This window comes from Pelophylax lessonae (genome assembly GCF_965119305.1).
Source record: "Pelophylax lessonae genome assembly, chromosome: 4".
Classification (NCBI taxonomy): domain Eukaryota; kingdom Metazoa; phylum Chordata; class Amphibia; order Anura; family Ranidae; genus Pelophylax; species Pelophylax lessonae.
In genome coordinates, this window is record NC_138771.1 from 54,392,550 (window position 1) to 54,403,852 (window position 11,303).

Below are 11,303 nucleotides of genomic sequence, written 5' to 3' on the forward strand. Positions count from 1 at the left end.
CTGGTTGTACAAAAATCAATCTGCTGATGGAGTATTGTACAACCAGCCTATCCAATAAAAGCTGCTCAATCAGCACCGGGGGCATCTCCCCGCTGTCAGAACACGGCAGCTCACCCGGAACGGTTCCTCCATACACATGGAGTGTGGATGGTGCAATCAGGTCATTTTTTTGCCTAAAGCGTAACTTTACCCATAACAACAAGATAAAAAATAACGTTCTTTAGCAAGGAACATACATTCCATATTGATGATTATGTTGCCAACATTAATGTGTGCTGTAAATTGCCTCCAGCTTTGTTACTGCTTTTTCTTTCTGAAGGCTTCCATTTTGCTGAAGCCCAGAGGAGCCCCTGAGCAGCAGTAAATCATAAAGTGGAACTAAACTCATTGATTTAAAGCTGAATTTCACCCAAAAGTGGAAGCTCCGCTTATCTGCTTCCCCCCCCCCCCCCTCCAGTGCCACATCTGGCACCTTTTGGGTAGGAGAGGATACCTGTCAAAACCAGGTACCTACTCCCACTTCTGTGTAAGGGCGCCGCAGCGACCTCCATTATTTACAGCCCCTGCTACCTTCTGGGAGACACACACAGGTCCCAGAAGAGGGACCATTTCAGATTTCTTCTCATATTTCAACCAGCGTTCCAATGCAGAAATGGTAGAATGACTCCATGCCACCTCCTACCTTCCCCATCATGTACTGTATGTAGGTACAACGTTGTATAAATATAAATGATATAAATGCTTGCTGGTAGGTTGATGCAACTAAGTTACTGAAAAATGCTGCCATTGGATATCTGTAAGAGGTTTTATATTGACTGCTAACCCCATTCATAACAGAAGGTAAAACAAATCCTAACGCCTGAACCCAGTTTTACAACTTTGGCATGTGTTAGTAAATCTGGACATATCATCCAAACTACATAAAGGTCTATTTTCGGGTTGCACCAATACTGATACCAAGTATTTGCATGAGTACTCGTGCAAATACTCCGATACCCGAAACCAATACCTTTGCGGTGCGATTTTAGCCCATACAAAATGAATGTTATATGAATAAAGCCGGCACGCGAAAAGTCTTCTTCCAAGTAAAATACTTTATTCCAATATGGATAGCGGTGACAACATGACAAATCCTGACGCGTTTCGGCTTTACGCCTTCTTCATAGCATGTACATGTACAATAAAATTTATTAACAAATTTTAAATTTAAATTTTAAACAAAAAAACTTATATAATGTGAAAACTGCTCCTAAAACTAGGGGCGGTGCATACTTAAAGCGGAGTTCCGGGCACAAAATCGATCTTTTTTTTTTTTTGTGCCCGTCCGCTTGTTCTCCTTCACCCGAAACAGAATTGGATAGTTAGTTTTTTTTTTTTTTTTTGTACTCACCTTGTAATTGAAGATCGAATATACTCACCTATTCTTCACTTCCTCCCTCTGCGCCGCGGCTCCGCCGTCACTTCCTGGCTTGCAATGATTCCTGGGAGCTGAACGTCATCGCTCCCAGGAATCAATGCGACGGCACCGGCCCCGCTCGTCACTTCCGGGGCGATGCCGCATTCCCTGCTAAACAGCTTCTGGGCATGCCCAGAAGCTGTGGAGGAATGCGGCGCCGCACCGGAAGTGACGAGAGGGGCCGGTATAGGCGCATTCTGGGTTAATGTATGCCTGGTGCTTACTGACGTGTGATAGGCCACACGTCAGTAAGCACCAGGCATACATTAACCCCTCCCTCTCCAATAAAATTAACCCCTTCCCTGCTAGTGTCATTTTTACAGTAACAGTGCATATTTATAGCACTGATTACTGCAGTAATGTCACTGGTACCCCCAAAAGTGTCAAAAATGTCAGTCAAGGGTCCGATCTGTCCGCCGCAATGTCGCAGTCCCGCAAAAAAAATCGCAGATCGCCGCCATTACTCGTTAAAAAAAAAAAACACCAAAAATGACATAAATCTTTCCCTTTGTTAGTAAACGCAATAACTTTTGCGCAAACCAATCAAAATACGCTTATTGCGATTTTTTTTTTACCAAACAACGGTAGCAGAAAACTAATTGGCCAAAAATTTTTAAAAAAATTGGTTTTTACATCTTTTTTGGGGGGAATTTCATATAAAAAAATGTTAAAAATATTGTTATTTTTTCAAAATAAACGCTCTTTTTTTGTTTATAGCGCAAAAAGTAAAAATCGTACAGGTGATCAAATACCACCAAAAGAAAGCTCTGTTTGTGGGAAAAAAAGGACGTACATTTCGTTTGGGTACGGCGTCGCACGACCGCGCAATTGTCAGTTAAATTCGCACAGCGCTGAATCGCAAAAAGTGGCCCAGACGTAAGACAGCAAAATGCTCTAGTGGTAAAGTGGTTAAGTGCCAGTCCACACTTATGCAATGACAGACACCGCATGCGACTCGGAGCACACTGCTTCTAAAATCACACGCAATGTCTGTGAGACGCAAACTTAGCCACACCGATTGCATGGGCGAATCCAAATCTGAATCGCAATGAACACGCACATACCCTAATTTAGGTTTGCAGTTTAAACAGGAATGTGGTGCGATTCCTTTCCAAATCCCATGCAATTTCCCGCACCGCTCCTGTGTTAACCCAGGCTTGTAATAGTGACTTCAGCCTGGTTTCACAAAGAAGCGGTGCTGGAAACCACATGCGATTCAGGGAGGAATCACAATGGATTCCTGTTCAAATTGCATGCAATTGTTTGCAGTGCGATATGAGCCCATTTATTTTGTATGGGCTCAAATCGCACTGCAAAGGTATTGGTTTCGGATATTTCCATTTGCACAAGTACAATAAAAATCCAGTGTCGGTGCAAACCTAGTCTATATAGCTATAGATGAATGTCACACACAATCATGCAGCCTAGATGAATTTTGGCCAAAATGTCTGTAAAAGAATAATTCTTATGATTGTCAGGCTTCATCTAGTGGCTGTAATGTGGTATTATTATTATTATTATATTATTACACAGGATTTACTGTTTATAGCGCCGACAGTTTACGCAGAGCTTTACAACTTGAGGGTAGACAGTACAAATACAATACACTATAATACAGTTTAATACAGGAGGAATCAGAGGGCCCTGCTCGTTAGAGCTTACAATCTAAGAGGGAGGGTGAAGAGATAAAAGAGGTAATAACTGTAGGGGATGGGCTGATGGATAAAATAAATGTACAGTTGTTAGGTGGGGGCCAGATAGGCTTATCTAAAGAGATGTGTTTTCAGGGATCATCTGAAAGTGGACAAAGTAGGAGATAGAAAAAATGGAGAACTCCGCGCTTATGGAGTAATGGATATATTTGGCAATATAGACTGCAGCCTCCCTATAATATAGTCAGAAGACTATATAGTGTAATAAAAAGGGGGGGGGGGGTAGGGAGTGGTGCTGTCTGTTTGCTGATTAAGGGCTCTTTCACACGGGCGGTCCGATCAGATCCGCCTGTCAGTTTTTTAGGCAGATCTGATCGGATCCTCCATGCAGCTCTATGGGGCAGCGGAGACACCTCCGCTGACACCCGCTGCCATCCGCATCCGATCCTGTGCTGAAATCTGGACGGATGGAAACCCTATTTTTCCATCCGTTCAGTAATCGGAGCGGATCTGATGAGAGCGGACAGGCGGTTCGCTCTCCTCCGATCCCCCATAGAGGGCAGCGGGTGCTGAGACACCTCCCTCTCCACTCTGCAAGCGGAGACGGAGCTGTCATCCACCCGGCTCAGCGGGGATCGCGGATCGATCCCCGCTGAGCAACACGGATCCGCCTGCGGAGGCGGACCGTGTGAAAGAAGCCTTAGGTGAATAATAGAGTGCCAAGTCTATAAATACTATCAATGTATGGTAAAAGATAATAAATATGATATATAAAATATTGTATATAAAAAATGTATGGTAAACAGTAAATCAAAGTGACATGTGCATATACGTCCCTCTAAGGCAGGGGTGTCCAAACTTTTTTCAACGAGGGCCAGATTTGATGAAGTGAACATGTGTGAGGGCCGACCATTTTATCTGACATTCTTTGGACCATTCAAATTAAATACAAACTAACTATTTTATGCAAAGTTTATTGCAAGTGGCATACTTTTGCTTTCATCACATGGATGACAAATCTAAACGAATGTTAAATCGCTCCGCCTTTCATATCTGAAGGCCAGATGAAAAAAAAATCCAGGAAGCTGAAATATGTCAGGAACATTGTAAAGTACATTACATATTATTGGTAATAAAGGTTGTCTGTCAACTTTTAAGTAAAAAAAAAAAATATGAACAGGAACATAACACATATAAGTACACATATAAGTATACATGTTGTGTTCAAGTATATTGATAACTGATTTAGACCAACTGACATTAACTGAGATTTTACAATGTATTCATCTCAATCCGGAGCATGCGTGCTCCCTAATCTGTCACACAAGGGTTAACAACATATAAGCGCTATATGAACCCACCGATGATGATTAATGATGGCAGCAAAAAAAGTCATGAATGATGCCAATGTATTTTTCCAAATGACCTGTGGGGCCGTATTAAAGCAGCCCGGGGGCCGCATTTGGCCCGCGGGCCGAACTTTGGGCATGCCTGCTCTAAGGTGACGTGTGCTGCAATGATCGTAAAAATTGAAGTATTGGTATGAGGTAGCAATATGCTGGATTTAAATGTCTTGACGAATACAGGTGTAATGATATATATATATATATATACACTCAACAAATGATATAAAAGGTAATATTGACACCAATAAATCAACACAAATGAATATAAGTGCAACAGTGCATAAAGTGACACGAGTAGCAGCCCCAATTTAAAGTGACATATGCTGAATGATGTATAAAACTAGGTGGTAAAAATCTTCCTCACAAAATATACATAGCAAAAAGTAGAAAAGTAATAAATATGAGTGACTAATAAGTGAAGAAAAAAGGGGGGGCAATATAGTGATCCAATGATAACTATAAAGTGACAAGTGCTTAAACACCAAAGTGATATGTGCAAATTCCAACAATAGGATGAATACATGGCAAATCAATAATAAAACAATAATAGTCTATTCCAAGTGAAACGGTGATAAGTGATAGGTGACCGTCCTAAGGGGGTGATTATAGGATTCTTCGTGTATACCGTACACAATACTTAATAACCCCGTGGTGGGTGGTGAGGTGCCCAGTGACCCCTACGGTAAACAGCACACTCACCAGAGATACCCACCCCACACAGGGGTACAAGGTGGGTATATTAAGATATATGGATGGTAGGTTCTGACTCGTTCTCCAGGTCCGGGGTGGGACGTCTGGAAGGATCCCTGGTAATCCAAGGGTGAAGGATCCCGGCTATATGCTATAAAGGTCTGATGGAATCCGGGGATATCCACTCAAACGATAAGTCATAAACAGGCGGTGAATCCGAGCGTCCGGAATGCTGTGCGGTCCAAGCCTCGTTTTGGGAACCGGAAGTGATGCGACACGCTGTACGGGTTTCGTAATGATACGTCCTCAGCAGCCTCAGTAGGAGATAGGGACAATATTAGTAAAAATAAAAATGGTCTGACACTGTCATTGTGTTCACCTCCATCCCTGACTGAATACAAAAAAGAAAAACATTCGACCTGGTGGGACTTTGATTGAGGTGGACGAAATAGTCACAATAGATATCCTCCTACTTTCCAAGGCACACATTATATTTTTCTGTTGACACATTATGGTGATACAACTATATATTTTTTATACACTGACATATTTACTCTTTACTTTCCAATTCTTTGGTTTTCCCACAATTTTGGAACCTTTATCACCTTTCTCACCACTCTTTTTCTTCTACATACCGGCACATATATATGTACTACTCTGGCACTGTCCCCTTTTTAAAGCAAATCTCCTGCGCTCGAGTTGAATATGACGCAGGAAAAAGGGATACTTCAGACACAAATAGGAAGAAGCCTGTGGTCTTGCTGCCCCCTCAGGATCAAGGGTATCCAGAAATAACTGGGAAAAGCTGAATGGCATGCAGTGTGTCACATGGGGCTGCTATGGCTGGGCTGACGCGTTTCAGGGGCGAACCCCCTTCCTCAGAGCCAGAAAAATTGCTGCTGGGTCACACTCCAGAAAGGCCAGGGATTAAATGGGAGCTGGCCCCTCCCCTTCCTGTTCCGTCCACACCCAAAAGGGGGCGTGGGGGGAAAAACAGGGGGTGGAAAAAAAAAAATAATAAAAATAGAATCAAAAATAATAACAATAATAACTCCACTTGGGCCAGACCCCCATCTTCCTAGGCTGAGCCGGACTGTGTCGGCAGCAATATAAAAATGCAGCTAATAAAACACTTAATTTTGAACACAGAGGAAAAAATACATAAATAAGAATAAAAAGTCAAAATGACAATTGCTGATTATACATTGTAAATCACATTCTATAACATTGATACCTGTAGCTTTAAATAAAAAAGAGAGAAATTGTAAAAGTCCATTCCACTACCTTCCAGACAGCACCTAAATCCACTGATCCCAGATGCCAACACATATGCACACTACCCACACAGCACAAGATGGTCAATGGAGTTTTGCAAAGCTGTCAAGATGGTCCACGCAGATGCATCCACATGCATACAGAGGCATTGGCTAAATCCATCATCTAAGTCTGTGGATGTGACTCTGCACATTCTAGAGGGCATAGGAGGCGTGATGGGCTTGTCGATGTTCACCCCCCGCTGCATGGCAGTGCCGTTCCTTTGGAACGCACGCCAACCCGCACCCGGAAGCCAGAAACCGGAAGTGCGGGTGGGTGCGTTCCAACGCATCCCGCGTCACTTCCGCTCCTCCACTACGGGTCCCTGCATAATCTCACAAGCGTCAGAACCTTGACGCCGTGAGCCAATGGGGAGGACGATACTCCCCGAACACACCCACCCCCCCACACAGGGCCGCAAGAACGCACCCACGTCTACACGGCCAGAACCATGCCCAAGGGACAAGATGGACATGCCGTGCATGGCCCACGAAAGGGCACCAGAACAAAAACGTATAAATGCATATATAAAAAAAAAAACACATGTATATAAATATATATACACATATGTACATAATAGAACAATTAAAAAAGAAGAATTAATTAAAAAAGAAGGGGAAAGGTGGGAAACCATGGAGAACATGCATATACACGGATACACATATCCACCTATATATTAGTGATTATACAGCTAAAATAACAATGCCAAGATGGCAAAAAATGGGGGGGGGGGGGAGAGAAGGGAAGAGATGAAGATGAAGCCTATATGACCAACCTATGTGTCCCTGCACATGAGTGCAAAGCTCATGGTGGCTATGGGAAGTATGTCTCTATAAAATATATGATGAATAGTGATATGGTATGATAAATTAATAGAGGACAATGACTGTCTCCTTCTCTAGAAGGAGAGGGGGGGGGGGGGGACTAGGAAGAACCATGTTCGTATGTCCACATGGCAAAAGGTCATGTTAAAAAATGGCAGGTTCGGTATGCACATAATAATTAATATGTACAACCGGTCCACAGTTAAACCGGGGACCTGAAAGGAGCCCCAGCCCTAACGTCGGCATTGGTATCAGGATGGACTAACCTAATGATACTAGACACGTGACTTTAGATGACCCAAAAAGGCAGACGAACACAGGAAATGGGATCCAGAAAGACACTCGGAGGGGTGATGGAGTCAGCCCCTAGGCATAAACTATGACGCCACAAACAGATGAGGGGAGAGAGAAAGAGCTCACATCACTGTGTGAAGCTCGATCTCCTCGTTCAAACCCTTGGGGACCAGAGACCCCAGGGTGAAGATCCAATAGGCCTCCCTGGTGCAGAGCCTTTGGTATTTCAAACCGCCATCCAGATCTTTATTGATGGCCTCAATACCAAAGACTCTCAGACCTTCAGTGCTGCTATTGTGGGCATCCAGAAAATGCCGGGGGACCGAGTATTTATCTTTCTGGAGGGTGATACCGCTCTTATGTTCACCAATCCTTACCCTCAACGGTCTAGTGGTCCGGCCAACATACAACAAGCCACATGGGCACAACATCCCATAGACCACATGGGAGGTGCCGCAATTGATGAACTGGTTTATCTTGTATATTTTGCCGTCAATCGCTGCAACCTCTTTTTTCCTGTGATACATGTAGGCACATGTGCCACAATTAGTAACCCCACACCTATAGCAACCCTTCTGATCAAAAACATGGCCCCAGACACTGTTAAGCCCTTTTTTCTTCTTATCCCTTCTAACCCTACTAGGGGCCACCAAACTATCCATCTTGTCCCTTGGGCATGGTTCTGGCCGTGTAGACGTGGGTGCGTTCTTGCGGCCCTGTGTGGGGGGGTGGGTGTGTTCGGGGAGTATCGTCCTCCCCATTGGCTCACGGCGTCAAGGTTCTGACGCTTGTGGGATTATGCAGGGACCCGTAGTGGAGGAGCGGAAGTGACGCGGGATGCGTTGGAATGCACCTACCCGCACTTCCGGTTTCTGGCTTCCGGGTGCGGGTTGGCGTGCGTTCCAAAGGAACGGCACTGCCATGCAGCGGGGGGTGAACATCGACAAGCCCATCACGCCTCCTATGCCCTCTAGAATGTGCAGAGTCACATCCACAGACTTAGATGATGGATTTAGCCAATGCCTCTGTATGCATGTGGATGCATCTGCGTGGACCATCTTGACAGCTTTGCAAAACTCCATTGACCATCTTGTGCTGTGTGGGTAGTGTGCATATGTGTTGGCATCTGGGATCAGTGGATTTAGGTGCTGTCTGGAAGGTAGTGGAATGGACTTTTACAATTTCTCTCTTTTTTATTTAAAGCTACAGGTATCAATGTTATAGAATGTGATTTACAATGTATAATTAGCAATTGTCATTTTGACTTTTTATTCTTATTTATGTATTTTTTCCTCTGTGTTCAAAATTAAGTGTTTTATTAGCTGCATTTTTATATTGCTGCCGACACAGTCCGGCTCAGCCTAGGAAGATGGGGGTCTGGCCCAGGTGGAGTTATTATTGTTATTATTTTTGATTCTATTTTTATTATTATTATTTTTTTTTTTCTTCCACCCCCTGTTTTTCCCCCCACGCCCTCTTTTGGGTGTGGATGGAACAGGAAGGGGAGGGGCCAGCTCCCATTTAATCCCTGGCCTTTCTGGAGTGTGACCCAGCAGCAATTTTTCTGGCTCTGAGGAAGGGGGTTCGCCCTTGAAACGCCTCAGCCCAGCCATAGCAGCCCCATGTGACACACTGCATGCCATTCAGCTTTGCGTGGGACTTTGGCTACCTTGGAGAGATTTTATGTGCAATATTGATGTGTGTATTATCACACCTGTCTTGTGAGTATACTGTATACTTTTTAATATTTTAATAAATGCTTCCAGCGGTGATGCACTAGGTCGGTGCGCCCCTTTTTCTTTTGCCACTGTCCCCTTTTTCTATGGTTTCCAAATACTGGCACCACTACCTACATACATTTATACTTGTTCTGTTATCACCACTGTGATGCAATATATATAACAATATTTTGATATACATATATACAAAATATTTTTTTCAGCCAGCTCCATGAAAACCAAGATTTCACCACACTTTTCCCATATGTGTTCTCGCCTGGTCCCCGTTTGATTGCTCCAGATTCTGGCCCCTTCAGCCCCCGGGATAGACATTGGTGTCTCTGCCCCATGGTAGCGTCACACCCATCGGTCTGGCCTAATCACATGTAAGTGTGGATCTCCCCACATGGATTATATATTTAATTGAGTCTCCGCACGTATTGGTCAGCACTATGTATATTATTCCATATTGACATATATTTATTTTTTAGACACGCTCATGCATCATCACTCCTGATGAGTGGGCATCTGACCCACAAAACGCGCCGAGTTCAAAATACTATACATATGACAATTTATATGCAATGCTGGTTAGGGATGCACCGAAATTTCGGCCACCGAAATTATCGGCCGATAATGGGTTAACATTGCCGAAATTAATATGGCTGCCGTGAGGAAGGAGGAGGGAGCAGCGCAGGGCAGGTTTTAAAAGTCCCGCCTCTGGCCGGCCGCCCGCCTCTCAATGACGTCCCTACTACGATCTGTGCATGAATGGAGGGACATACCAGACGGGAGGGCGGGGCGAGCGGCCGCTAATAGATAGAACTATGTGATCCTTCCCTGTCAGCTCAGTGGTACTGTGTGTGAATGAGAACTGACCTGACACTGGGCGGGGGGAGCGGCCGCTAATAACTATAACTATGTGAGCCTTCACTTCACTTCCCTGTCAGGCACGTATCTCCTCTGACAGGGAAATGAAGGCTCACATAGTTGTATCTATTAGCGGCCGCTCCCCCCCGCCCCCCCGCCCGGTGTCAGGTCAGTTCTCATTCACACACAGTACCACTGAGCTGACAGGGAAGGATCACATAGTTCTATCTATTAGCGGCCGCTCGCCCCGCCCCCCCGCCCGGAGTGTCCATTCATTCATATACATCGTGCCGCTGACAGGGAATTGAAGTGAAGTGAAGGCTCACACAGTTACAGATATTAGCGGCCACTCGCCCGCCCTCCCTCCTGGTGTGTCACTTCATTCATACACAGATCGTAGTAGTAGTGACATCACAGGGAGGCGGGCGGGCGGCCAGAGGCGGGACTTTTGAATAATGGACACCGGAGGAGCTGAGTGAGTAGGAGAGGGACGCTGACACTGAGGCTGATGCGGGGGGGGGGGAGGGAAGGGGTGATAGCTGAGGCAGCTTACCATTGGTATTAGTATTATGCAGCATGAGGGGGTTAATGTATTGTCACTGCTGATCACTGCTGCATTAGTGACCGACCAGTGGCAGTTAATTAACCCCTTTGTGCTGCATTAGTGCAACCAGTATCAGTGTTAATTAACACTGGTTGCACTGATACTGGTTGCACTAATGCAGCACAAAGGGGTTAATTAACTGCCACTGGTCGGTCACTAATAGATGAGTGACCAGCAGTGACAATACATTAACCCCCTCATGCTGCATAATACAAATACCATTGGTAATTAAATTAACCACTTGCCAACCCGTCACAGTACATATACTGTGACAGGGTGGCAGCGACAGGTGTACGTCGCTGCCTGTTTTTGGTGTATGCCCCTGTTCCATCTATTTTAAAATTATTTGGGGGAAAAAGTCTTTTTCGGTTTTGGTTTTCGGCCAAGGGCATCCTGCATTTTCGGTTTCGGCCCAAAATTTTCATTTCGGTGCATCCCTAATGCTGGTATTACCATCTTGTCATCATGCTTTATA